We start from the raw sequence: 13,305 nt of genomic DNA on the forward strand, positions 1-13,305 counted from the left end.
CTATATCGCCTTGTATCACTCTCCATATGGCAGTTCAATGCCTCCTGTATTTAGTCCCTCTTTTTGATTATTATGATCTTTTACCTATTGACTTCCATGATTCCCTGTTATGTGTATTTTTTTTTTAATTAATCTTAATTTGTTTGTTTTTGTGATTTCCCTATTTGAGTTGATATCAGGACGTTCTGTTTTGTGACCTTGTGTTGTGCTGATATCTGATATTATTGGTTTTCTGACCAAACAATATCCTTTAGTATTTCTTGTAGCTTTGGTTTTTGTAAATTCTCTAAACTTGTGTTTGTCTGTAAATATCTTAATTTCGCCTTCATATTTCAGAGAGAGTTTTGCTGGATATATGATCCTTGGCTGGCAGTTTTTCTCCTTCAGTGTTCTGTATATGTCGTTCCATTCCTTTCTTGCCTGCATGGTTCTGCTGAGTAGTCTGAACTTATTCTTATTGATTCTCCCTTGAAGGAAACCTTTCTTTTCTCCCTGGCTGCTTTTAAAATTTTCTGTTTATCTTTGGTTTTGGTGAGTTTGATGACAATATGTCTTGGTGTTTTTCTTTTTGTGTCAATCTTAAACGGGGTTCGATGAGCATCTTGGATAGATATCCTTTCATTTTTCATGATGTCAGGGAAGTTTTGTGTCAGGATTTCTTCAACTATTTTCTCTGTGTTTTCTGTCCCCCCTCCCTGTTCTGGGACTCCAATCACCCGCAGGTTATCCTTCTTGATAGAGTCCCACATGATTCTTAGGGTTTCTTCATTTTTTTTAATTCTTTTATCTGATTTTTTTTCAGCTATGTTGGTGTTGATTCCCTGGTCCTCCAGATGTCCCAGTCTGCATTCTAATTGCTCGAGTCTGCTCCTCTGACTTCCTATTGTGTTGTCTAATTCTGTAATTTTATTGTTAATCTTTTGGATTTCTACATGCTGTCTCTCTATGGATTCTTGCAACTTAATAATTTTTCCACTATGTTCTTGAATAATCTTTTTGAGTTCTTGAACAGTTTTATCAGTGTGTTCCTTGGCTTTTTCTGCATTTATCCTAATTTCATTTGTGATATCTTTAAGCATTCTGTAAATTAGTTTTTTATATTCTGTATCTGATAATTCCAGGATTGTATCTTCATTTGGGAAAGATTTTGATTCTTTTGTTTGGGGGGTTGGAGAAGCTGTCATGGTCTGCTTCTTTAAGTGGTTTGATATGGATTGTTGTGTCCGTGCCATCACTGGGAAAGTAGTTTTTCCAGAAAATCCGCTCAAAAAAAAAATGCAGTCCGATCCCTATCAGAGTTCTCCCTCTGGCTCAGGGTATTCGGATGTTAATGAAGCCGCCTGGGGAGGGTGGGGGAGGGAACAGAGAGATAGGAGAGTAGCACCTCAGAATATAGCCAGAGTTGCTTGTCTTGCTTGGAATGACTATTATATCTGAGATTCCCGCGAGGCGCGTTGCCTATGTGTGCTGGCTGTGTGGAGATTGCCCCCGGGGGGTCTGGCCCGCTGGAGTCACAGTCAGATCCTCTGCTTCCAGCCCCACGCCCAGCGTCAAGGCTCCGCTACTGGGACGGTGCACTCTCGACTCCAAAATCAGTCGATGCCTCCCGGGAACTTCTCGTCCTTCCAGCCGTGTGGCCGTGCCGCCCCCGCGAACCAGTTGGGCCTCCTCCCGGGGTTAGTTCAGATGGGTGGAGCAGCTCCCCGTGCTTGTGCCGTGACCGAGTGTCCCGGCTGGGATGCTGTTCTCCCCGCTGCAATACCAGTTGCTGCCTCCCGGGGACTTCTCGTATCGGCTGTGTCGCACGCCGCCCGCGCGACCCGGCTGAGCCCTTTCCCGGGGTTATGTCAGGGGGGTGGAGCAGCTCTCCGTGTTTATGCCGTACCTGCGTCCAGTCCAAATCCCGGCGGGACGGTTCTCCGGCTGGGACGCTGCTCTTCCTGCTCCAAGACCAGTCACTGCCTCCCGGGGACTTCTCCTACCAGCTGCATCCCACGCCGCCCGCGGAACCGGCTCGTCCCCGTCCCGGGGTTAGTTCAGGGGGGTGGAGCCGCTCTCTGTGCTTGTGCCGTACCTGACTGGTACGCTGGCTCCAGGCTCTGGAAACAATCGCTGCTTCCCCGTATTAGTTCGTTCTCCGTCTCTAAATCTGTGTTTGTTGTTCAGGGTTCGTAGATTGTTATGTATGTGATCGATTCACTTGTTTTTCCGTGTCTCTGTTGTAAGAGGGATCCGAGGTAGCGTCTGCCTAGTCTGCCATCTTGGCTCCGCCCCCATTAGATGTTTGGTTTTTAGGAGCTCCCAGTTACCTACTTTTTTTCTGCATTATTAGTAATATTTTATATTCTGTTTGTGCCATGTATTAGGGCTCCTAACATTGTCCCTGTTTTTTCTTCCATGATCTTTATCATTTTAGATTTTATATTTAAGACTTTGATCCATTTTGAGTTTGTTTTTGTGCATAGTGTGAGGTATATGTCTTTTTTCATTTTTTTTTGCAGATGGATATCCAGTTATGCCAGTACATTTGTTAAAGAGACTATCTTTTCCCCATTTAACTGACGTTGGGCCTTTGTCAAATATCAGCTGCTCATATGTGGATGGATTTATGCCAGGATTCTCAATTCTGTTCCATTGGTCTATGTATCTGTTGTTGTACCAGTACCAGGCTGTTTTGACTAGTGCGGTGGTATAATAGGTTCTAAAATCAGGTAGAGTGAGGCCTCCCATTTTGTTCTTTTTCAGTAATGCTTTACGTATCCAGGGCCTCTTTCCCTTCCATATGAAGTTGGTGATTTGTTTCTCTATCTTACTAAAGAATGTGGTTGGAATTTGGATCTGAATTGCATTGTGTCTATAGATGGCTTTAGGTAGAAGAGACATTTTTACAATGTTCAGTCTTCTTATCCATGAGCAAGGTATGTTTTTCCACTTACGTAGCTCTCTTTTGGTTTCTTGCAGTAATGTCTTGTAGTTTTCTTTGTATAGGTCTTTTACATCTCTGGTAAGATTTATTCCTAAGTATTTTATCTTTTTGGGGGCTATTGTAAATGGTATTAATTTGGTGATTTCCTCTTCAATGTTCTTTTTGCTGGTGTAGAGGAATCCAGCTGATTTTTGTATGTTTATCTTGTATCCCGATACTCTGCTGAACTCTTCTATTAGTTTCAGTAGTTTTCTGGAGGATTCTTTAGGGTTTTCTGTGTATAAGATCGTGTCATCTGCAAATAGAAGAATTTTACTTCTTCCTTGCCAATCTGGATGCCCTTTATTTCTTTATCTAGCCTAATTGCTCTGGCTAGCACCCCCAGCACAATGTTGAATAAGAGTGATGATAAAGGGCATCCTTGTCTGGTTCCCGTTCTCAAGGGAAATGCTTTCAGACTCTCTCCATTTAGGATGATGTTGGCAGTTGGCTTTGTATAAATGCCCTTTGTTATGTTGAGGAATTTTCCTTCTATTTCTATCTTGCTGAGAATTTTTATCATGAATGAGTGTTGAACTTTGTCAGATGCCTTTTCTGCATCGATTGATAACATCATGTGGTTCTTGTTTTTTATTTATATGATGAATTACATGAATTGTTTTTGTAATGTTGAACCATCCCTGCATACCTGGTATGAATCCCACTTGGTCATGGTAAATTATTTTTTTGACATGTTGTTGAATTGTATTGGCTAGAATTTTGTTGAGGATTTTTGCATCCAAGCTCATGAGAGATATAGGTTTGTCATGTTCTTTTTTTTGGTGTCTATAGGGTTACTTTGAGCCGGAATCGACTCGACGGCACTGGGTTTGGTTTTTGGTTTGGTTACCTGGTTGTGGTATCAGGGATATGCTGGCTTCATAAAATGAGTTTGGGATTATTCCGTCCTTTTCTGTGCTCTGAAATACCTTTAGTACTGGTAGTGTTAACCTTTCTGTTAAAGTTTGGTAGAACTCTGCAGGGGCCAGGGTTTGTTTATTGGGAGTTCTTCGGTTATTTTTTCAATCTCTTCTTTAGTTATGTTTTTTTTTAGTTATTCTACCTCTGAGTTAGTTTAGGTAGGTAGTATGTTTCTACGAATTGATCCATTTCTCCTAGGTTTTCAGATTTGTTAGGGTACCATTTTTTATAGTAATCTGATATGTTTCTTTTAATTTAAGTTGGGTCTGTTGTGATATTGCCCATCGCATTTCTTATTCGGGTTATTGGCTTCCTCTCCTGTTTTTATTTTGTGAGTTTGGCCAATGGCTTATAATTTTGTTAACTCCTTCGATTGTTTTCTGTTCTCTATTTCATTTAATTCTGCTCTAATTTTTATTATTTGCTTTCTTTTGGTGCCTGAGGGTTTCTTTTATTGCTCTCTTTCTATTTGTTCAAGTTGTAGGGATAATTCTTTGATTTTAGCCCTTTCTTCTTTTCGTATGTGTGCCTTTGTTGATATAAATTGACCTCTGAATACTGCTTTCGCTGTGTCCCCAAGGTTCTGATAGGAAGTGTTTTCATTCTTATTGGATTCGATGAATTTCTTTATTCCATCCTTAATGTCTTCTATAATCCAGTCTTTTTTGAGCAGGGTATTGTTCAGTTTCCAAGTGTTGGATTTCTTTTCCTTGCTTTTTCTGTTATTGATTTCTACTTTTACAGCCTTATGGTCAGGGAAGATGCTTTGTAATTTTTCAATGTTTTGAATTCTTCCAAGGCTTGGTTTATGCGTTAATATGTGGTCTATTCTAGAGAATGTTCCATATGTTCCATATGCGTTGGAAAAGAAAGTATAGTTGGCTGCTGTTGGGTGGAGTGTTCTGTATATGTCTGTGAGGTCAAGTTGGTTGATTGTGGCATTTAGATCTTCCGTGTCTTCATTGAGCATCTTTCTGGATGTCCTGTCCTTTACTGAAAGTGGTGTGTTGAAGTCTCCTACTAGAATTGTGGCGCTGTTTCTCTCACTTTTCAGTGATGTTAGAGTTTGTTTTATGTATCTTGCAGTACTGTCGTTGGGTGCAGAGTTTATAATATGGTTATATCCTTGGTATATTGTCCCTTTAATTATTATATAGTGTCCTTCTTTATCCTTTGTGCTGGATTTAACTTTAAAGCCTATTTTGTGAGAAATTAATATTGCCACTCCTGCTCTTTTTTGATTGTTGTTTGCTTGGTAAATTTTTTTCCATCCTTTGAGTTTTAGTTTTTTTGTGTCTCTAAGTCTAAGGTGTGTCTCTTGTAGGCAGCGTATAGATGGATCGTGTTTTTCTATCCATTCTGCCATTCTTTGTCTCTTTATTGGTGCATTTAGTCCATTTATATTCAGCATAATTATGGATAAGTATGAGTTTAGTGCTGTCATTTTTTTTTTTTAATAATTTTTATTGAGCTTTAAGTGAATGTTTACAAATCAAGTCAGTCTGTCACATACAAGCTTATATACACCTTGCTCCATACTCTCACTTACTCTCCCCCTAATGAGTCAGCCCTTCCGGTCTCTCCTTTCGTAACAATTTTGCCAGTTTCTAACCCTCTCTACCCTCCCATCTCCCCTCCAGATGGGAGATGCCAACACAGTCTCAAGTGTCCACCTGATACAAGTAGCTTACTCTTCATCAACATCTCTCTCCAACCCATTGTCCAGTCCCTTCCATGTTCCTGTCCTGTGCCAACAGAAGGTTTGGGGACCATGACCGCCAGGATTCCTCTAGTCTCAGTCAGACCGTTAAGTCTGGTCTTTTTATGAGAATTTGGGGTCTGCATCCCACTGATCTCCTGCTCCCTCAGGGGTTCTCTGTTGTGCTCCCTGTCAGGGCAGTCATCGGTTGTGGCCGGACACCATCTAGTTCTTCTGGTCTCAGGATGATGTAAGTCTCTGGTTCATGTGGCCCTTTCTGTCTCTTGGGCTCATAGTTGTCGTGTGACCTTGGTGTTCTTCATTCTCCTTTGCTCCAGGTGGGTTGAGACCAATTGATGCATCTTAGATGGCTGCTTGTTAGCATTTAAGACCCCAGATGCCACATTTCAAAGTAGGATGCAGAATGTTTTCATAATAGTATTATTTTCCAATTGACTTAAAGGTCCCCTTAAGCCATAGTCCCCAAACGCCCGCCCTTGCTTCGCTGACCTTTGAAGCATTCAGTTTATCCCGGAAGCTTCTTTGCTTTTGGTCCAGTCCGTTTGAGCTGACCTTCTGTGTATTGAGTATTGTCCTTCCCTTCACCTAAAGTAGTTCTTATCTACTAACTAATCAGTAAAAAACCCCCTCACACCCTCCCTCCCCCCCTCGTAACCACAAAAATATGTGTTCTTCTCAGTTTATACTATTTCTCAAGATCTTGTAATAGTGGTCTTATACAGTATTTGTCCTTTTGCCTCTGACTAATTTCGCTCAGCATAATGCCTTCCAGGTTCCTCCATGTTATGAAATGTTTCACAGATTCGTCACTGTTCTTTATTGATGCGTAGTATTACATTGTGTGAATATACCACAATTTATTTACCCATTCATCCGTTGATGGACACCTTGTTTGCTTCTAGCTTTTTGCTATTGTAAACAGTGCTGCAATAAACACGGGTGTGCATATATCTGTTTGTGTGAAGGCTCTTATTTCTCTAGGGTATATTCCGAGGAGTGGGATTTCTGGGTTGTATGGTAGTTCTATTTCTAACTTTTTAAGAAAACGCCAGATAGATTTCCAAAGTGTTTGTACCATTTTACATTCCCACCAGCAGTGTATAAGAGTAGTGCTGTCATTTTGATGTCTTTTTTTTTGTGTGTTGTTGTCAGATTCTTTTTCCCACTTAATTTTTTGTGCTTAGTAATTTATCTTCATTGTTTTTTCCTCTGATTCATTGTTGTTGTTTTTGTTTCTGCTGAATCTCTATTTTTTTGTTGTATTGTGTTTTGATGAGTAGGATTGTTATTCTCCTTTGTGGTTACCTTAGCATTTACCTGTATTTTTCTTTGTTTAAACGTAACTTTTATTTCTTGATATCGCCTTGTCTTCATCTTTATATGAAAAATCTATGACTACATTTCTTAGTCCCTCTTTATTGTTTTAATGCTGACTTCTTTTACATAATGACATCGCTGTTTCCCTGTTTTGAGTTTTTTTTTTTTTTAATCTTGATTTACTTTTGTGATTTCCCTGTCTGGGTTGACAATCTGATTGCTCTGTCCAGTGTTCTAGTCTTCAGTTGATGTCTGATAGTATTGCTTTTCTAACCAGAGAACTCCCTTTAATATTTTTTGTAGTTTTGTTTTGGTTTTTACGAATTCCCTAAACTTCTGTTTATCTGGAAATGTCCTAATTTCACCTTCATATTTGAGAGACAGTTTTGCTGGATATATGATTCTTAGCTGGCAATTTTTTTCCTTCAATTTTTTATATAAGTCATCCCATTGCCTTCTTGACTGTGTGGTTTCTGTTGAGTAGTCTGAGCTTACTCTTATTGACTCTCTTTTGTAGGTGACTTTTCGTTTATCCCTAGCTGCTCTTAAAACTCTCTCTTTATCTTTGGTTTTGACAAGTTTGATTACGATATGTCTTGGTGACTTTCTTTTAAAATCTACCTTATGTGGAGTTGATTGAGCATCTTGGGTTTATCTTCTCATCTTTCACAATACCAGGGAAGTTTTCTGCCAATAAATCTTCAGCAATTCTCTCTGTATTTTCTGTTATCCGTCCCTGTTCTGGTACTCCAATCACTTGTAGGTTATTTCTCTTGATAGAGGCCAACGTGATTCTTAAGGTTTCATTTTTTAAAATTCTTTTATCTGATTTTTCTTTAAATATATTGGTGCCAAGTGCTTTATCTTCAAGTTCACAAATTCTGCCTTCCATTTGCTCGATTGTGCTCCTCTGACTATTGAGTTGTCTAATTCTGTAATTTTATTGTTAATCTTCTGAATTTCTGATTGCTGTCTCTCTGTGGATTCTTACAGCTTATTAAATTTTTTGTTACATTCTTGAATAACTTTCTTAATTTCTTCGTTTTATCTGTGTGTTCTTGGCTTGTTCTGCATATTGCCTGATCTCCTGCCTGCTGTCTTGAAGAGTTCTGTTTATTAATCTTCTGTGTTGTGCATCCAGTAATTCCAGGAAGGCACCTTCATCCAGAAGATCCCTTGATTCTTTATTTTGAGAACATGTTGAAGTGATCATGGTCTGCTTCTTCGTGTGCCTTGATATTGACTGTTGTATCTGAGCCATCTTTAAGTTATTGTATTAGTTTATTTTATGTTTGCTTACTGTATCATAGCTTGTTGCTTTGTTTTGTTTTGACATACCAAAATAAGTTACTTGAATGAGGTAGCGTGCTCATTTTCACCTTCGAAGCTCTAATGTCCTGTCACCAGATGGCTAGAGCCATTATCAAGTATGTGAGCCTAGGAGTCCTTTCACTTTTCTTGTATGGATTCAGCTCAGGTGTCCAGGTAGTTGGTCATCAAGTGTGTGGTATCGGCTCTGTCCTACAGTCTTAGAGGGGCAGGGGTGATTGGTGTAGGTACCGGTATCTGTTTGCAGTAGGGACTCATGCTCTGAACAAGGCAGGGTGCTGACAACCGTCCCCTGAGTGTCTGTGAGGAAAGTGCGTCCCTGTTCCCTAGAGCACATAGGTGGGTGGGTTCTGCAGGCAGATCCTGGGCACCCAGTGCTTTTGGGTGTAAGGACTGGCAGATACCAGTTATCCTTGGATGCCCGTCGCAGGTGACTGTGTGACCTGAGTGGAGCCACCAGTCCCTAGGCCCCTGATGTGGGTAGGTGAGGACCCTGTTTAATAGGCAAAGCGGTGTCGAACATGAAATACCCACCTCTCCACTGCACAGCTGAAACAGTTGCAGTCTGCCAACAAGGGCCTATTCTCACACAGGTCCACGCATGGGGGAAAGGTATTCAAAGCCCACGGTCCATTTATGCCTTAAAAGGAGCCACTTCTGTCTTGGGTTCCCCAGGTTAGTGGAGCTGGCAGATTACTTTTTCAGTTGTGAATTTATTTCTTCTCCAAGGCCCGGAGAATGGCTCAGGCCACGCAGCAGGACCTTTCTTAGGCCCAGGGAAATTGACAGCTACTGAAGTTGGCTTCGGGGCTGAGGATGTGGTAATATATATGCAAGTACATGGCTTTTGCTGAGAGCGCCATTCTTCTTTGGTTCTGGAGGTGTGAGTAGGCTGTGCGGCTGGCTGTTTCTCCCTGAGGAAACTGCGGCGAACGCTACCACCAGCCCACCGCAGCCTGAGGGTTCACAGCGATTCAGGTCCGGCAACTCCTCTCCGTTTCGGAACTGTCTCTCCCTACCTATGCCGCTCAGTCCATTTTCTAACGTTGCCTTTGATGTTTGGGGCTCCTGGCTTGTCATAAATATAAGTTGTTTCACTTGTTTTTTTGGGTCTTTGTTGTAAGAGGGTTCACCGGAAGTATATGACTACTCTGCCATCTTGGTTCCACCTCTAGGTTTATGCTTTTATGAAATGTATAGGTGCATACACTTGTAAATAAGTTGAAGTTTTTTCTCAGAGTATAAAACTGTTGTTGTTAGACACCATCAAGTGAATTTCAACTCATAGTGACCTCATGTGACAGTGTACAGCTGTTCCATAGGGTTTTCTTGGCTGTAACCTCTACAGAAGCAGATCTCTAGGTCTTTCTCCCAAAGAGCCATTGGGTAGGTTCAAACCGCCTGTCCTTCAGTTAGCATCTGAGTTCTTAACTGTTGTGCCACCAACACTCCTTTAAAGTATAACAAGCATTTAGAAAAGCACATACATGTTTTTACGTTTCATAAACTTTTACCTTTGATAAATTATAAATTTATAATCACCACTTAATTTAAAGATTAAAATACTACCAGAATCTTCCTAATGTGCATTTCACCATCCCCCTTTCCCAGTACTACCAAGGGTAACCAGTATTCTAGCTCATATCATCATAGATTAGTTTTGCCTGGTTTTATGAAAATGCAGTAATATAGTGTGTACTCTTCAGTTCAGCTTCTTTTGTTCAATATTTTGTTCTTGAAAGTTACTTAAATGTTTTTGCATATAGCAGGGCACACCCCCGCCCCGCCGGAGTATTTCATCATGTGACTACATCACAATTTATCTGCCCTACAATTGAATATTTGTTTTTTTTGTTTTGTTTTGTTTGCAGTTTTTGGACATTATAGTGAATGCTTTTATGATCATTCTTGTTCTTGTCTTTTGGAATACACATGCCTACATTTCTGTTGGATATGTATTTAAGAATAGCATGACAGAATTACAGGATATGTGTTCGTTCAGCTTTAGTAGATACTGCAAAACCTTTTCCTGAAGTAGTTGCACTAATGTACACTATTATTAACGGTATGTGAGCGTTCCAGTGGGTCCATATAATCATTAATTCTTGGTACTTCTAAACCAAAAAAACCAGGCCTACTGCCGTGGAGTCGATTCCGACTAATAGCGACCCTATAGGACAGAGCAGAACTGCCCCATAGAGTTTCCAAGGAGTACTTGGTGGATTTGAACTGCTGACCTCTTTGTTAGCAGCTGTAGCACTTAGCCGCTATGCCACCAGGGTTTCTAGTCTTTAATTTTTTGCATTTGGGTGGGTATGATGTGGTATCCGATCTTACTGCCGTTTAGATTGCATTTCCCTGATGACGAGTGAAGTTTAGCACTTTGAACTGAAGAACTTTTTTTTTTCCTGATATCTTTTGTGTTATTATGGCAAAACATATTAAATCTTAGGCTTTGTAACTGATGTGCTAGTTTGACTTTATTTCAGTATTAACAGAAACTATTATCTTCACAGGAAACCCTGGTGGCATAGTGGTTAAGTGCTACAGCTGTTAACCAAAGAGTCGGCAGTTCGAATCTGCCAGGTGCTCCTTAGAAACTCTATGGGGCAGTTCTACTCTGTCCTCTAGGGTCGCTATGAGTCGGAATCGACTCGACGGCACTGGGTTTGGTGGTGGTTTATTATCTTCATGTTGCCAGACCCAACATTGATTTTTTTGTATTAAGTGTGGCAGTAACTAATGCATGCAAGTTGCCATGTGTCCAGCTTTTGCTGCTTGATGATCCCATTTATTGTGACTCTATTCTGTATTCAGTGAATGTTTGAATTGTCGAAGTATTTGAGGTTATCTCTCCATTTTACATTGTGATTCATTACGGTCAAAGAATTAAACTTAAGAAATCCAACGGGAAAAGCTGTTCCTGGCTTTAGTGCAGTAATTTTCTTTAGACCATCATTCTGAGAATGATTTATCTCCTGTTTTATTCAGAGTAACTTTGAAAAGAATCTTATTCTACAATAGAAAATTATAAATTTTATTTAAATTTAATGCAGATAGCAAGTGCATTTCAGACGTAAGTCTAACAGCTATATAGAATTTTTGCAGGAGAGTTATAACCCTATAATTATAACCCTGGAGTTCAGTTCCTAGTTTTAATACCATGTTTTCTTTGGTTAACAGTGAGCTGCTAACCAAAAGATCAGTGGTTCGAAACCACCAGCGGCTCTATGGGAGAAAAATGTGGCAATCTGCTTGTGTAGAGATTTACACCTTTGGAAACTCTGTGGGGTTGCTATGAGTCGGAATTGACTTGATAGCAGTGGGTTTGGTTTTGGTTTCTCTGATCATAAAATGAAGCTAAGACATCCTTGAATTATCTAATTATAGGTCATGAATCAGAAGACTTCGTAGGAGAACTTTGTTCTGCCATCTTGAGGTAATCTAGATACTGTGTAAGACTTGTATACCCAGGCTTTGTACTAGGCATTGACACATGTGTTTTTGTAATCCTCAGCAGTACTGTGAGATAGGCAATGCTAAACTCTCACATGCTGTTAGTAAGAGTGTATTTTGGTGCAGCTACTTTAGGAAAAGGTTTTGTAGTGCCTGCTAAAGCTGAACAAACACATATAATTCTGTCATGCATGCTATTCTTAAATACATATCCAACAGAAATGTATGCATATGTGCCCCAAAAGACAAGTGCAAGAATGATCACAAAAGCATTCACTGTAATGTCCAAAAACTGCAAACAAAAACAAAAAAGCCAAATATTCAATTGTAGGGCAGATAAGTTGTGGTATATTCAGAGGGTGGAATACTCAGGTGGAGAGTGGGAGCCCTGATATATACAAGAGCATAAGGAGGTTTCAGAAACAAAATATTGAGCAAAAGAAGCTGAACTGAAGAGTACATACTATATTACTGGATTTTCATAATTGAAATTGAGGCTGAAAGAGGTTAATTGAGGTCACATAATTATTAAGTATAAACAACAAAAAAAAAAACCCAAATCCCGTGCTGTAGAGTCGATTCTGACTCGTAGCGACCCTACATGTATACCAAACCAAAACCAAACCCAGTGCCGTCGAGTCGATTCTGACTCATAGCGACCCTATAGGACAGAGTAGAACTGCCCTGTAGAGTTTCCCAGGAGCACCTGGAGGATTCAAACTGCCGACCCTTTGGTTAGCAGCCGTAGCACTTAACCGCTTCGCCACCAGGGTTTCCCCTATACGTATTAAGAATATTCTTAATACGTATAGAGGAAACCCTGGTGGCGAAGCGGTTAGAAGGTGAGAATTCCTAAACTCTGATTTTATGGTTATTCTGATGAAAAATTATAGTATTTTGAACCTTTGATTCAAATTAAATAACCGTCTGTCTCAAATTTTTTTTTTTTTTTCTGTCTATGCTGTAGATGTCCTGGGAGCCACCAGTACTATATAAAAATGGGGTAGTAGTTGTTGAATTCCAGATGAAGGACAAACAGAGAATTCATATGGAGAGGGATATCCTAGATTTATTTTTTCTCTTAATATGCAAAGGTTTAAAGCATGCATGCTGCTTAAAGATGCATGTATCAGTAAATAAAATAGCAGCAGCAGTAATGATGAAGTTAGAGAAACTAATGGCCCACCTTCAGCCTTTAAAAAAAAAAAAATGTATTCATTAATGCGTATCTTGAGCCCTAAAACTCCTACACTGCTCAGTCCTACATGAATCAGACAGTGGCCTGCACTTCAAGGTACCTCAGGGTTACAGAGATCTAAGATGTATAGGAAGATAACCTTAGTACAAGATAGAAAGGGAAAGTGGCAGGAGGTAGGTGCAGGCAAAGTGCCCTGGGAATTCACGGCAATGAGAGACTTTCAGTCCTCTAACGCTTACCAAGAAATGCCCCCTGGAGATGGTGGCCTCGGAACTGTCCTTGAAGGATGGATAGAATATGGACACTTGAAATTGGTATATGGTTGGGAGCAAAGGCCCTCCTGAGTTCATCTTCTTATAACTCTCAAGAACTCTGCACTAATCAAATAAATGAGTTCTG

General features: G+C 40.1%; 1 protein-coding gene across 28 annotated transcripts in view; it reads left to right on the forward strand.

Annotated features, from left to right (window-relative positions):
* The window catches only part of SIPA1L1 (signal induced proliferation associated 1 like 1), a 410,589-nt gene that overhangs the window by 123,688 nt on the left and 273,596 nt on the right, over positions 1-13,305 (forward strand). For 19 of the 28 annotated variants that reach the window (XM_064292697.1, XM_064292696.1, XM_064292698.1 and 16 more), the window contains one exon: positions 11,643-11,691. The exons of the other annotated variants lie outside the window; for them this stretch is intronic. The gene's annotated coding sequence lies outside the window, so the exon portion shown is untranslated. The remainder of the gene's footprint in view (positions 1-11,642; positions 11,692-13,305) is intronic. 28 annotated transcript variants of the gene reach the window in all.

The sequence above is a fragment of the Loxodonta africana genome, chromosome 10 (genome assembly GCF_030014295.1).
Source record: "Loxodonta africana isolate mLoxAfr1 chromosome 10, mLoxAfr1.hap2, whole genome shotgun sequence".
Lineage (NCBI taxonomy): Eukaryota > Metazoa > Chordata > Mammalia > Proboscidea > Elephantidae > Loxodonta > Loxodonta africana.